General features: G+C 36.7%; 1 long non-coding RNA gene across 1 annotated transcript; it reads right to left on the reverse strand.

The window, feature by feature from the left end:
* Positions 1-12994: 12994 nt before the first annotated feature.
* On the reverse strand, positions 12995-14223 carry LOC126737998 (uncharacterized). Its single transcript, XR_007661182.1, has 4 exons — positions 14088-14223; positions 13635-13738; positions 13353-13572; positions 12995-13288 (listed from the first exon to the last, which is right to left on the reverse strand). It is a non-coding gene; the product is annotated as an uncharacterized LOC126737998 (long non-coding RNA).
* Positions 14224-15400: the final 1177 nt, after the last annotated feature.

Consider the following 15400-nt stretch of genomic DNA (forward strand, 5'->3'; position numbering starts at 1 on the left):
ACTGTGTGATAAAGGGGTCAAGTGTGTCTACCAAATTAAGGGTTGATTTGACGCTTCTGCAAAAACATCTACAGACATCTTTTTGAATGAGATCATGCTTAAGGGTTTCACTAATCAGCCAGAATTGTTTGAAATTTTGTGCTGGTTTAGAACTTTAGTATATGTTATAATTGCAGGCATTAAGAAAATGCACAGAATAGTTAAGATTAACCCAAAACAATATTTCTTGCAAAATATTCTCTTGAGGGAATCATCTGCTGATGATTTTAGGTGCATCGAATTGTTAACTGTCATATATGGCACCAATTGTGCTCCATATCTTGCTACTATATGTTTGACTAAGTTATCTGAAGATACCTGTTTCTACATTACCATTGTCTACCACTTTCAAAAACAAATTTACTAAATTTAGTCAATGGTGAATCAAACAATGATGTAGAATTCCAACATGAAGCTGCATCGAACAAGGTTTTAGGTTTATCATGGTCTTTTCACAGGATTCTTTTAAAATATTGGCTCCTGCGGTCAATGAAAATCATAAATACACTAAAAGATTAGCTTTATCTTTAAATCGATGTTTGATCCATTGGAGCTGATCGGACCAGTTATCTTGTTAGCAAAAATTCTTATGCAACAAATATGGGTGAACAAAGTAGAATGGGACGAGGAACATTCATGCAGTTTGTTGAATAAATGTCAATCTTTCTTTGATTGTCTTCCAGAATTAGTTAACTTACAAATACCTCGATTCTTATTTTTTGCTTCAGAGGAATTGCTTCATACAGAAATTCATGGGTTTTCTGATGCGTCCAATACTGCTTATGGAGCATGCATTTATATCAAAGGGGTGTACAAATGGCACGAACTTTCAAGGTGCAAATAATCAATTATGCGAGCTGTATAAGTTTTTTAAATCAATTTCAAATTGTTTAAAGGAATATCTTTCTACTAAGGAAATTGACTGGAAATTCATACCTCTCAACAGCCCTCACTGGGGAGAATTGTAGGAAGCTGCAATTAAATCTACTAAGACGTTTTTACGAAAAACTGTCGGAGATAGTCAACTTACGTTTGAAGAGTTTTCTACGGTGCTGACACAAATAGAGGCAATGTTAAATTCAAGACCTCTGTATCAAATTTCATCGAATCCAAACGATTTTAATTGTCTCACTCTGTCTCATTTTTTAATAGGAGATTTGTTGACCAGTCATCCAGAAAGAAATTTAACTGATATACCAGAAAATAGGTTACCATTTTGGCAAAGATGTATAAAGGTACAACAGGCCTTCTGGAAACGCTGGTCAGTTGAGTATTTGAATGGATTGCACAGTCGCATGAAATGGTGTTCTGCTACTTATAATATAAAAGTAAACTCGGTTGTGTTAGTTAAAGACGATAACTTATCGCCACTTAATTTTTTAAATTAATTATTTTTATTATATATTTCCGTTTTTTGTCTCATTCTTCTCTTTATTTCTCGTCTCCTTCCTCTTGTTGTTTCTGCCCGTCAAACTTCCTTAATAGCTTCATGAATTTTTCGGTTTCCTAAATGTTCTCTTAACATGTTCTTGATTAAAAATTTTTTACTTCTGACCCTAATTATTGTAACAAAATTCAGCAACACACTTCTAAGCTTATTCCAGGAATACTCTTTTATATCAAGATCCTTATTGACAACGTCAAAAACTCTAACCTGAAGATCAAAATGTCTCGAAACACGATCCCTTTGACCCCATAGATTACTTTTACTTGTATCTATAAAATAATTAAAAAACGTTTAAAATTTATTCTTCTTTTTCTTCACTATTTTTGCCGTTTTGAGACCAATAATTTCAAGAGAATATTGACAGTCAAAGCCAGCAAGTATACGAATTCTAGAAAATGTAAAATACAGGGACTTACAATAATACAACCTAAATAATGTAAATTGGGGCCCAAATGGAGCTCTCAAACAAGATGAATTACTTAAGAAAACCAGACACCGTAGATGAAAATATTAAACTAAATGTAAGTAGAACCTTAAATAAACCTAATTAATTAACTGAAACTACAAAGTGCGAGTACAAAAACTATGAAAATATTTAACGTATTTACATTTTCATAACAATATATATTATTTATTATAAAAAGAAGTTTTATCCAAATTTTTTGGGAATTAAAGCTTTTTTCATTTCTTGAACATTTGACTTTTTAACAACAAAAAAACTTAGTTTGTAGAGGTTTGTAACCACTATAAGTCGATTTGGTTATTCATTGTTGATATTTCGATAAAAAAATTATTAAAATCGCTTTGTAATTTTAAGAGGTACGGGCCTAAGATAGATTTAATAACAGCGAGCGCGGACTATAAATAGGTTGCTAGCGAACCCCATATGTTACAATATTTCTCGATTTTCGTCGCTATCAAACGATAGATCGACGCTAGCTAGTAGTTTCAAACGCATTTAATCAACATTGTCTAAACTAATTTTATTTTAAAGAATTTCAGTAATAAACACGATAGTAGAAGAATATTTGAAATGTCTCGTTTTTAAAACTTTTTCAGTATCGCATCGTTTTGCAAATTTTAGACCATTTTCTTGTCATTATTTTTTCATATCGAAGCTTTAAAAATTTCCAACGGATTTGTTTTATACAGAGTTAATAAGAAGGCGAATTTTACCGTAAATTTTTTTTAAGCACATTGTGAAAAAAAGTTCATAATCGAATAATGATTCTACTTGCTGCCCTATTTGCATTTGAAATTGCAAGCTCCATGTTTCCTTAACAACTTGTTTTTTAATTCATTCCGAGATCCGTATTCATTATGTGTAATGAATTAATAATGTGTTATTGCATTAAACAATGCAATAATGCTTTATTTGCAACTTTTTTTTTTTTAAATAATATAACGGCGGTATTAAGATTTATTAATATTTTCTGAAATCAGAGAAATAGTTTTCCATGATTACTTAATTAAAAATTTAAACTTTCAATGCATTAATAGCACCCTGTCTTAAAATTTTAAAAAATGATTTTTTCTACGGGTATAAAACAAAAAGTAGCAAATAGAGTATCATGGTTTTCCGAATATTATTTTCTATCAAAATACGTAATAATATACCAAGTGTACCATTTAAAATAAAAAAGTTAGTGTCTCTTCCTGTTAAACCGGAAGTGATGGTAAACATTAGAATATGTCAAAAGATATTCTTATGTTTTCTATTCTGTCTTGTCTTTCTATCTGTTTCTATTCTAAGCTTTTATAACTATTCTATCGATATACCAAATTTCATTTGTTTATGTTGAAAAATAAAAAAGTTATTAAATATTCCGTTTTTTCTGTGTCACCCGGTAGTCATAATATACATATATGTATATTAATTTAACGGTAATCTCTAAGTGGGAACAGTGCTTCTAAGTCACGTTTTAACTCTGCGCAGCGTACTGAAGGATCGTTCTGCGGTCGACATGGTGCATGGGATAGTGCTTAAAATAATCAATGCCTTTTTGACAGTAGGGTAAAAAATGTCGGCTTCGTTGAACAGATCAACTACTTCTATATCCCTTCATTGATCATCTGATAAAGCCTTCTTCAACCATCAATTATGCCAAAGGCTCAGTCTTAGTCATATATAAGGAATGTAGCTTACTTAAAGCAAACCCCGGAGTATTTTCTTGGGTGCATCGAATATTCATTGATGAAATGAGTGAATCAATGTATGGTATTATCAAGGAACGCCGCCAATATTCGTTATCATTGTCTGATGGCGGATTACTTCTTGTCGGTGTTTGCTTGTGAGCAAGACGTGAAACCGAATGTTTCTTTCTATGTTCAAATCCATTGCAACAGCTCGCGTTTTTTGAAGCATTTCATTACTTATTCTATCAGGAAACTCGCGGTCATTTCTGAGAATGCCCTTGATATTTTTGATGTGTTCCCCCACCGAGATCATGTCGATCGATATATCTTGCAGTGCGCTAACTACTGGTTCTAAAACTGCTAAATATTTTACTATTGTTTGTAGAGCAATAATAAACACTGGTTTTGTAACGGCTGAATGCAACTGATATGCAGATTTTCTGGTGGCATAATTTCCCTCTACGGATAACTACGTTTCTAGAGATTTCACAACCTCTGGGAAAATTTGAGAAAACCTTCTGATTGATTTATATTTTTCGGACCATCTCGTCTCACACAATCGTGATAGGTTTGGAGCGTAGTTTCGACGTGTAGTTGATTCTATGAAAAATGTTATAATATCAGTGGCAACAGTATTTCTAATTTCTAGCACTGCGTTCGCAACAAGGTTGAGTTTGTGACTTGAACAATCAAAATATAAAGCAGGAGGATATTTTTTTCTCAAGAGCTTGTACGCCACGCTCTTTCCCTGTCATTGTAGAACAGCCATCGAATCCAAGCCCTATGCAATCTTCGGCTGGGAGGTTAGAACTAATCAAGAAATTGTCAATTGCTTCGGCAATTGTTGAAGCATTTTGTGCTTTTAGTTCAACGAACATTACAACTTCTTCTCTAATTTTCCTTTTGCTTTCATCGTAGAATCGCACGACTATTGACAGCTACGTTCTGTCCCAGCTACGTCGGCTGTTTCATCATTTAAGACTGCATGAGCCATGATCTTCTGAACCTCACTTATTATATTCTCCTTAATAACTTCGCCACATAAATGTATCAATTTGTTCTGTATTTTTGGCGATCTGTAAACTGCATTGCGACGAACGACACTTTTCCGGGTGACTCTTTAATTTGACGTCCCCGAAATTGATTCTCAACTTCAATAAATCTAATAAAATACCCTCATCTGTTTGTTTTCCCCTAAGAGGCATATCATGTGTACCGCAAAATACTATACAAGAAATAATTGATGACAATATTTGTCTGTTTTCATCGATTGCTTTTTGGTGTCCACTTTGCAGTTGAATATCTACAGTAACATTTTCAAGAAATGTTTTTGCAGCATTTGTCGCTATTAGGTGAAGGTTGGTCGTTGCATACTTTCCGCAGTCTTCATAAGTATTTTTGAACTTTATGTATGGCCTGACCATTAATGATTCCAAAATTTCTCTCATAGTGCTGATGGGCGGAGGGAACAAAACACAATGCTTACAAAGAGCACCTTTTAGTCGCTTGGAATATACTAGCCATGGTGCATATTGATTCAAGCAGACATGATTGAATTTTCTTTTCAAATGGCTTACATCACTTCCAAATCGTAATTTCTGGGAGGGATCCAAGGACTTTGTAATAACTCCTTCTTCTTTTCCGTCGATAGTTGGGTAGACAACCCAACATAACGACACAGATCATTTCCATGATAGCCATAGTCCACTATAATTTCAGGATCGTTGATGTCATAAGTTTGTTGGGACGTTGATGGAGAAGAGTAGTTAGCAATAGATATATTTACAGGTTCTGCTGGAGAATGTGACGCTTGTCCAATTTTAGCATGCAATAATCTTGGAATTACATGAGTAGTTTTATCATGGTTGTCATTTTCATCGCGTCCGCTTCCACTGCTACTTTTCTGATCTTTTTTCTTTTTTTGCGTGTTTTTCCTAAATAATAGATATACAAAATTACTCTTACGGTGTTTAGGCATAGAACCAAAATACGGAAAATAAAGATCAAGATACCTATAATAACATCACATTCAAATATCATTTACTGCGACCTTCCTATCAGTAAAAGTAAAATTGCGATATTCAAGATTTGTTAACCTTGTGGTTTGAACAAAGAAATCAAATAATCATATTAGGTTTTGTTTTGTTTTGACTCACTTCTTTCAAAGAATTTCCTGATATCCATTTGACAGAGTAATATTTCCATCATCCAATGTCACACGATTCCGCTTATATATTGAAATATTCCTGCTCCCGAAATACGTAGAAAATACTCGACTCTCGACTCTATTTCCATCCTTGTTTCATACTTGCTATCACTGCCTTTCCTTTCCAGCTAGAACGTTCTTCGTGGTATTGCTGTTCAATAGAAGATGTTGCTATTGATTGTATAAATTGATGGTATTTCTGATTTATTTTATTTTCTTACTTTCGTCGAGTAGATAGATCTTAGATAGCGCTAGATGTTCTTTTCTGCCAATTATATTCAGCTTTAATCCTAGATGAGACTCTGATTGTCTCGTCGGGAGCGGAAGTTAGTTGGCAGTTGGCAGTTCGGCAGTTGGCAGTTGTTGGGCAGTTGGCAGTTAGTTGGCAGCTATTCAGCAGCATCAGCAGTATTTGAGCAATTAAAAACGGCGGTCTTAATTAGCAGAAAACCACAGCAAACCACTCAGAAACGGCGGACAACAGCGTTAACTAGCTCCCCATAGTCAGTGGGGGGCCTTACCACTGACGAAGACGTCAATACACTCAAAAGGAGCTCTCCAATAGCGAACCAACGGCGGCACCAGAAAAGCATAAAAAACTAGAGCGGGGTAAGTCTCTAGCTGGCAGTCCCTACCCCCTCCAAAAATCTCTCCTTGAACGGAGATATTCAAAAACTCCAACCCCTTCCTTGAATCCCGACCAGAACATGGAAGCAGGAAAAGCATATCATAGTGCAGAGGTGTACAGAACTATCTGCGAAAGCCTCAAAACCGAGATAGATATCCTGCGGTCGAGTATTGAAGAAAAAAACCTAAAATATAAAACACTTGAAAGTGAAAATGAAAAACTCAAAACAAATTAAAAAACACTGAGGTCGATCTCCTCAAAGAACAAAACTGTATCTTCAATACTCAACTGCAGGAGATGAATGATAATATGGAAAAAATACTTGAGATAAACGAAAAGTTAGAAAACGACAACAAAAATTGCCGGGCAACTGGGAGCGTTAAGGGACCAGTTAAACGACAATCAAGAAAATGTAAATTCTAGAAAAAGATCCAAAAAAGATGCAAATATCTCCTCCCCGCGAGAGGAGGCGATGCAGCAATCTGAAGACTCGGAAATAAACACCGACACGGAATAACCTGGTCCCTTAGCGCGCCCAGAGGCTGCGACAAACAGCAAGCCGGGAAAGCGGGACAGATTACCGGAAAAAAACCCACTATTCATGCCTCTTAATAATCTATCTATTGCAGGAAAAAGGAAGAGTGCTGAACCCAGCAGCTCCAAGATTCCCAAGGTTGTCATTAGAGACACTTCAAATTGGGCAAAAAAGTACGAATTGAAAATGAACAACAAAATAAATATACTAAAGGTATAAAAGGAGAGGCTGGTTTTGGCACTCCTCCCAAAAACAGCACAGGACCACAGAAACCTGACTGCTCTCCTCAGGGAGAGGAAGATGGAATTCCACTCCTTCTTCCTTGAGAAGGACAGGAAGCTGAATCTTATCCTAAGAGGTTTCGACAGAAACTTTAACCTGAAAGAGATAGAGGATGCACTGAACCGGATGGGATTCGAGCTAGAAGAAATGGGCTGGTTTAACACCGGCCCAGGTCGGAGAAGGCAAACGGATCTCATCCGGTTCCTGATCAATAAAGAACAGGAGGACATCTACAAGGTCGACAACCTCATGAACATTAGGGTCCGTGTGGAGCGCCTCAAAACATTTAAAATTAACAACATAAGGCAGGTGGGACAGTGCCATCGCTGCCAGAAATGTGGGCATGCCGCGTGCAATTGCAACGCGGGGCCGCGGTGCCATAAGTGCAAAGAAAAACATATTTATACTGAATGCAAAAAAGAACGTGCAGCACCGGCCCAGTGCATGCAATTGCGGCGGCGACCATCCGGCCAGTTACTGGCGCTGTCCTAAAAACCCCAATTTTATTAATGGCAAAAAAAACTACGCTGATGCATTAAAAAGAGAGCCCACATCGGGCCCAATGTTCAGGGGGATGGAGACCACAAGAGATCCCGGTTAAACAGATGAAAACACCTCTGCAAAATAATACTTTATTGACTCTTCTATCCTTGCCGGAGGATGAAATAAATTTAAAAATAGACAATCCAATTAAAAAACTTCAAACCCGGCATTTAAATTATTATTATAAAATCTTTTCTTTTTTAAAAAACATTAAAAAGACATACTAAAAAAAAGTAAACACAACACCGGCCCAAAACCGACAAGCTGGGTGGGCGTGTCCTAGACCTGTGAATCCAACCAATCCCAGCCGCCCACCCAGCTCATAAATACGACCAACGCTTCCACAACCCTGATATCCACACCGCGTCATATCAGGGTTGCCTCAGGAACCCAAAACAAATCGTCAAAGCCCGCGCTCCAACAGCCACCCTTTCAACCCCCAACTTCAAATGGGGACAGCAAAACAACGCCAAACTTGTTGCTTCTGCCCCCGCCCCCCTTCCTGCGGCCACCCCATCTAATGGTTCGTCTCCCGATCAACACCAAATGTTCGCTGCTTTTATGTCTAACATGCAACAGCAATTTATGCAGCTGATGCAGCCCTGCTCACCAACTCGCTTAATGGCTTAAAATCGCCTCTGTCAATATTAACAGTATTGGCAGAAAAAAGGCGGAAATCCAAAGGTTCCTCGAAGATCACGCCCTTGACGTTCTTCTGATTCAAGAGACGTTCCTAAAGCCCCAACACCGTTTCTCCCTGGCTAATTACAATGTCATAAGGAGTGAAATCCTAAGGGTCTTCTCGTACAGGAAATGGCAGAAACCATTCCATTTAATGTATGGCCCCCACAGGAACCCACTCACGTCTCGTCAAATGGTGGACCAGATATACTCGATATGTTCTTCTTTAAAAATATTCCCATGCCTACGCAAGTCCGCGTATTACACGAACTCTCGTCCGATCACCTCCCCATCTACATGGAACTAGGTCACTCGTCAAATAACCCCATCCCTCACAGCCCCAGATTCTTCACAAACTGGGCAGCTTCAGTCAGGAAATTAGGAATCACCTCCAATCTTGCCCCCCAGTCCCCCCTATTAACGACCCCCCTTCTCTCGAAGGCGCCATAAACAGGTTAACACAAAACATCTCTGAAGCTTTATCATATAAATTAGACGTCGAAACCGTCTTAGAAAACTCGCTATAAGATCTGGCGATCCGTTAGTAAAACGACAGTACTACCGCGCAAATCGACGAGTACAATCACTTCTGGAAGACTTTAACTCTGAAAGATGGGATCAAAAAATCGACGATATTGAAAAAAATATTGAATATCCTTCGAAGCTTTTCCGCCTCGCTAAAAATCTGGTTAAAGGGGGGAGAACCCCCCAAAAAACCCTGCAATGGCTCTCAGCATCTCAAATGCTGTCCAAACAGCCCTTCAAGCCCCTACCACAGCCCCGGTACCCCAGGTAACCCAAGTCGAAATCAATGGAATAATTAAAGCCACTAAAAATAAAAAAGCACCCGACGCGGATCGTATCAACAATCCAGCTTTAAAACATCTTGTCGACACTCAGGTTAACGATCTTACCAGAATCATCAATGGTATATTTCAACTCTCTTTTCCCCACCCAATGGAAATCCGCTGATGTCATCCTTCTCCCCAAAAAGGGAGAATCAGCAACAAACCCCTCGAGCTACAGGCCAATAAGTCTTCTCTCAGCAATGGGAAAAATTGCCGAAAGAGCTATCCTTAACCAGGTCACCACATTCTGCAACAGGCACGAAATAATCCCGGATGGTCAATTTGGCTTTAGATCAAAGCACTCCCCACACATCACGACCCGGCTTGCCTTCCACATTCTCTCAGGAGCAAATCGTGGATTGCACACCGGGGCCGTTTTCCTGGACATAAGCAAGGCTTTCGACAAGATGTGGCACGACGGTTTATTGCATAAACTAGTCGATGCCCGTTTTCCCGACTGCCTCGTAAAACTTGTCCACTCCTTCCTGACCAACCGATCCTTTCGTGTTTGTGCTGACGGTTTTGTATCCACTCCCCACCCAATAAGAGCAGGTGTCCCCCAAGATTTTCCCCTGCCCCCTCTGCTATTTAATGTTTTTATGCGCGATCTACCCCCGTCCCCACACAATACTATACTCCAATACGCTGACGACACCGCAATACTCACCACCTCTCCCAAAAAAGAGCATATTAAAATCAGGATCCAGAGACACCCAAACTCACTTCACTCCTGGATGGACCGCTGGAGATTGGAGGACAACCCCAGGAAGACTCAACTGGTGTTCTTTTCCAAAAGGAAAAGAGCACCCGCTGGCCATCTGAAATGGGGAACCACTAATCTCGTTTGATCCGTCCAGGCCCGTTATCTAGGTATAATCTTCGATCGGAAGCTGACCTGGGAAAAACACGCTAAGGCCCAATCTGGCAAGGACAAAGGCCAGCTATCGTCCCTCTACTCCCTCCTCCATCCCAGAAACAAATTGTCACTTAAGACCAAGATCCGGATCTACCAAACATACATCCGTCCAATCATAACCTACGCCTCCACCACCTGGGCAGACATCCAGCCCCGCCACATGCAGAGGCTCCAAGCAGTGAAAAACAGGGCTTTCCGGATTATGTCAGGCGCACCATGGTACGTGCGCAACACCACCATACTGCGAGATCTCCAAGCTCAACCCTTGGCAGACCACCTGACGAAGCTAAAGGACAAGTACCTGACCACTACTCTGGAGCACCGCAACCCCCTGATCCGGATCACTCATTCCACCCGAGCCCCCCCCAACGCCCCGTACCACCTCCCCGGCGAGACACTAAGGCTAGCCGCATATTGAACGTAGGGCAGCAGAGCACAGCACAGCCTAGGGCAGCAGAGGATTTTGTAACACACGCAATTAAATTAAACGCCGCATATTGGACGTAGCAGAGGCGAGGCCTGCGCGACATAGTAACAGAGTACTCTGTCCGGCCTCTGTCGGTTGTGGAGTGTGCACAGTTTTCTCTGCAGAGTGGCAACTGTTGTTGTAAAAAAATGGAACTCCTAAAGGTCCTACGTTCAATATGCGCTCGTCGCAGAGGCAGAGCAGAGGAATAGTTTTCCTCTGCTATGTCTCGGCTGTGCTGTGCTCTGCTGCCCTACGTTCATAATCGCGGCTAGCCTTTGACGGTATTGACCTCCTGCCCCGACCAACCCTCCGCCCCCGTCCAGGTCAGCAACCCTCCCCCCCCCACCGGGTCCGCCAGCCCAGGACCCACGAAATGCGGCAGCCAGTATTAATATTAGTATTGTGTTTTGTACATATTATTAGTATTAGTTTTAATCCGCCTAGTTTTTAAGATCTATGTTATATAAAATAAGATACACTTAGCTAATTAGATATAAAAAAGTATATTTTAATCTAGTAAAAATAAACGTGAGTTTCAAAGTAACACATCCCATTCAGTCAATTCCCACGTTCCGTGCCATCACAAGCTGGAGCACCTCGATGTGACCAAGAAAAAAAAGATAGGCGCCAAAAACGTAAACAAATGGCATCAGGAAACTGGCAAGAGCCATCGATGCTACGCCGGAGAATTCAGTGTATAACCGACCGACGGGAGCGGAAACTACGAGATGCGACGGCTTCGCGGGAGATTTAAATTATTATATCTGACTGAAGATTTTCTAGCACTTTTGCGCAGAGCAGGTAACACGTTTTTAATTCCCAAGATAAATATTGTTGGAGAAATTAGTTTTGAAATTTTAATTTTAGTTTCGAAAATTTTGGTTTTAGTGTTTTATGTTTTGTATTGAATACTAAAGTTATATATACAATTTTTAAGGGTAACTTAACTGTCCAACGATACATAAACAAACATATTACAAAATAATATGACAGAGTTGCTGGAGATATATTTCCAGCAAGATAATAATACTTATAATTAAAGGGTAGTTAGAGAACCTTTAAGTGCTCATTTTGGTAGACGCTGGATTGGCATACACGGGCCAATCAGATGGTCCCAGAGGTCACCGAATTTAAGTATTGTTGACTCCTTTTTATGGTAATATATAAAAAATAAAATTTACGCAAATCCACATAATAATATAGGTAAGGTAAACTCCGAGCCTCAAGCGAAGAAGCATTCAGAAACTTACAAAGGAATCCTTTGTAATTTTCAAGAGCTTAAGGCGAATTGCAACTATATGTGGCTACTATTACAGTTTTTAACGTTAACAACGTTTTCAATAGTTTTAAGTTATTGTTGAAAAGTAATATTTTAAGTTTATGTTTAAATTATTAAATAAATAAGTTTAAATCACATGGCATTTGAAAAAAATTATAATTAAATGCATGTGTGAAATAATACATGGCCTACTATTAAAAAAACAAACATAAATATGGAATTTTCTGCTTTTTGAAGCTAAAATGTATTTGTATGTATATGTATTCTGTTTGTGCCTTTAAAAGTTTTAGGAAAAGTGATATAGAGTCGTCAAAAATCGGAAAGCTATATGCCGCCTTGGTAAAATAAACAAGGTAAATGTGTTTTAAGGACTCAGTTTTAAGAGGTCCTTAGTAGTGTTAATCACGTTAAATTTTTATTAAATTATACCAAGTACTTCAAAAGATATTCAAAATAAAAACGATTTCCAGTGGCGTCTTTAAAGGACCGCATCTTCGTAGAAAGAGCTTATAGGAAATTTTTTTTTTGAAAAGTTTCATACTATTTTTTTATTTTCTGCCTGAATCCGAGAAAATTCCCACATTTTTCGAGGTACACTCTGTATACAGAGAACAGCGATAATAATTAATAAACTGTGATAGACTAGCCATTTCTTTAGGACATAAATAATTATTGAAATATACTTTTTAATCAGCTACTATCACAATTTCGAACGAAGAAGAGAAAATAAAAACTAAAAACACACAGAAATTAAATAGTTAAAAATATATTTAAATGTCTTTTAATGCTTACCTTTACTGCATGGCAAAGTAGTTTGAGCAGTAAATACATCTATCCCTTCAAAAAATGTGACGTCAATACCTTCAAACTCAAATCCATATTGATAGAGCAAAGGTTTGCCCTGCTCAGGATTCTTATTAATTTTATAAGAAAAACTTGTGGTTAATGCTTGACCACTAATAGGAACTACAATTAATGACTCGATTTTCGGCAATGGAAGTACATATATCTCTACTTCCCCTAAAGATATCAAAGCATTCTCAGATTTGAGATCCCTTTCAAATATATCTTCCCTATTTACTTCTTTTACATTTGGACAAGTGGCTATAATCTTTATTTTGTAAACTGAGTCATCAGTTAGGCCATTCCAGGTTTTCGATATTGGTGGGATCTTCAGGTTAAAACGTCGTGTTACTTTAATATTACCAAAGTCTACCAATTCTTGCAGAAAGTACTGATCTTTGGATGAAATGTTTATTTCTTTAGTATTTACCCCAGGCTATAATATAAAATATAAAAAATTTTGCTGAAGCTATATCGAAAGAAAAAAAATTTTAACTTACAATATCCTTTAGTTTTAGATCATTACTTTTAACATCCAACCATTGAACTGTACAATATGTCTTGAGTTCACTAATATCTGCCTTTATGTCAATACCTCTTTCCGGCACTATCGGATATGCTATATCGAATATAATAGATGGCGTCCTAGGTTTTACCAAAATATTTGCGATTACAGTTTTTTCTATATTTTCTGCCGTTACTGTTAAGATGATTGTATAGCTAAATTTTGAGTTGGTGCGGGCCTTATGATATTATTTTCAAATTTAAATGTATAATCTTACTTTCCTGCTTTTAGAAACCCCGTTTCCATATAAAATTCCTCATTTATTTGTCCCTGGCAACCATATATCCATATCTGGTCTTCAAGTATGCATTCCCATTTGGTCTAAATAACAGGTCAAATAATTCAAAGATATATAATTAATGATTTTATGATTAAATTAAAAAATAACGTGAATACTAACAAAATTATTAATTTTAAATAATAATTTTATTATTATCAAATTTATTTATTTTAATAAGTAAATGAAAAAATAAAGATTTAAAATGTAAATTAAAACTAAACATACACAAAAACAATGAAAATATTAACAAAAATAGTAACAACATCGTAAATAACTTTCAATATTTGTTTTACAACTTTAATTTTTTTAAGTGTGAAATATGGTAAAAACAAAAAAAGATTTAAAGAGTAATAATATTATCTTTTACATATAGTTGACGTTTTAACTTACATTATAAAAATTATTGTTCTGCGCCAAAAATATGTACGGCTTTATAAACAAAGTTTTACCAATATCAACAGTAGTATATCTAAATGGTAAAAACACTTCCAATATAATATCTGGTTTATTTCCATACTTGATAAAAATATCCACATAATTCTGTAAAAACATAAATTAAAAAAAAAATTAATTGACAGATTCGCTTTTAAAATTTGATTCAGAAATATCAGTAACGGGGGAGCATCAGTGCTTTCCGTGTCAGTGGCATCCGTGATATAAAATCAAAGTACCACACTACGGTGGAAAAACACTCTTTGTGATATTAGAAATTAATTTAAAAATTACTTTTATACTGAAGCTGGATGTATACCGTGGCAGAACATAGTGAATATAGTCCCCCCAGTGGAGGAAGCAAAGCATCATTGAAAAATAAAATATCGGAGACCTATTTTTCTAATTTGTTAAGGACACCGAATAGTATGATGAAATGCTGATCACCTTATTTTCCAGAAGTGTTTGAACTTGCCGCATTAATTCTCGATGTTGCCGGTATTGCACTGGAGACTTCATCATGTTATGGATATGGATATGTTATAGACATTATTGTCGCTTTCTATACACTATTATGCAAAAATGTAGCTGTGATACATACCTGTACTATTATACTATTGCTCCCATTTTTCAAAATTTGACAAGTTATACTGAATTTAGTTTCATTATTTCTAAATACGTCTAGTAGGTAAAATGATAGTTGAGTATCCGTATTGTTAAATTTGATAGTTTGCTTACTTGATGAGATTTTCCACTGTAACTAGAATTTTATGTCAAATGCATTATTCTTAAATAATCTACTTTTAATTAAAAAAAAAACATAAATTATTAATAAAATTAGGATATATGTTTTCTCTATAATTTTACACCTATAATAGCAGTTTTAACCGAAACGAATAATATTGCATACAGTAGGATATAGAATTTATTCAAGAACAAAAAATAGACTCACCGAACTTAAATAAGAAACCTCTTTTTTCTTCCCTTATTTTAAATGAAAAATTCATATAAAATTGTTTCTTATCCTCTCGTTATTATGTATGTACATTTCACTTCATTATATATAGTATGTTTACTATTTTAATCTTTAAAAAAAAAGTAAAGGAAGTAACCTAAGATAACGAAGCACAAAATAAAAGTATGTACCGTATATATGATTAAGAATGCCTCTAAAATTGAAAAAAGTTTGAAAAATTAGCTCTTAGTATCTTAGTCAAAAAGACAATTCATTAGTACTGTTCTTAATTTCGATATTTTATTTAGTTTTATAT

This window comes from Anthonomus grandis, chromosome 6 (assembly GCF_022605725.1).
Source record: "Anthonomus grandis grandis chromosome 6, icAntGran1.3, whole genome shotgun sequence".
In the NCBI taxonomy this organism is placed as follows: domain Eukaryota; kingdom Metazoa; phylum Arthropoda; class Insecta; order Coleoptera; family Curculionidae; genus Anthonomus; species Anthonomus grandis.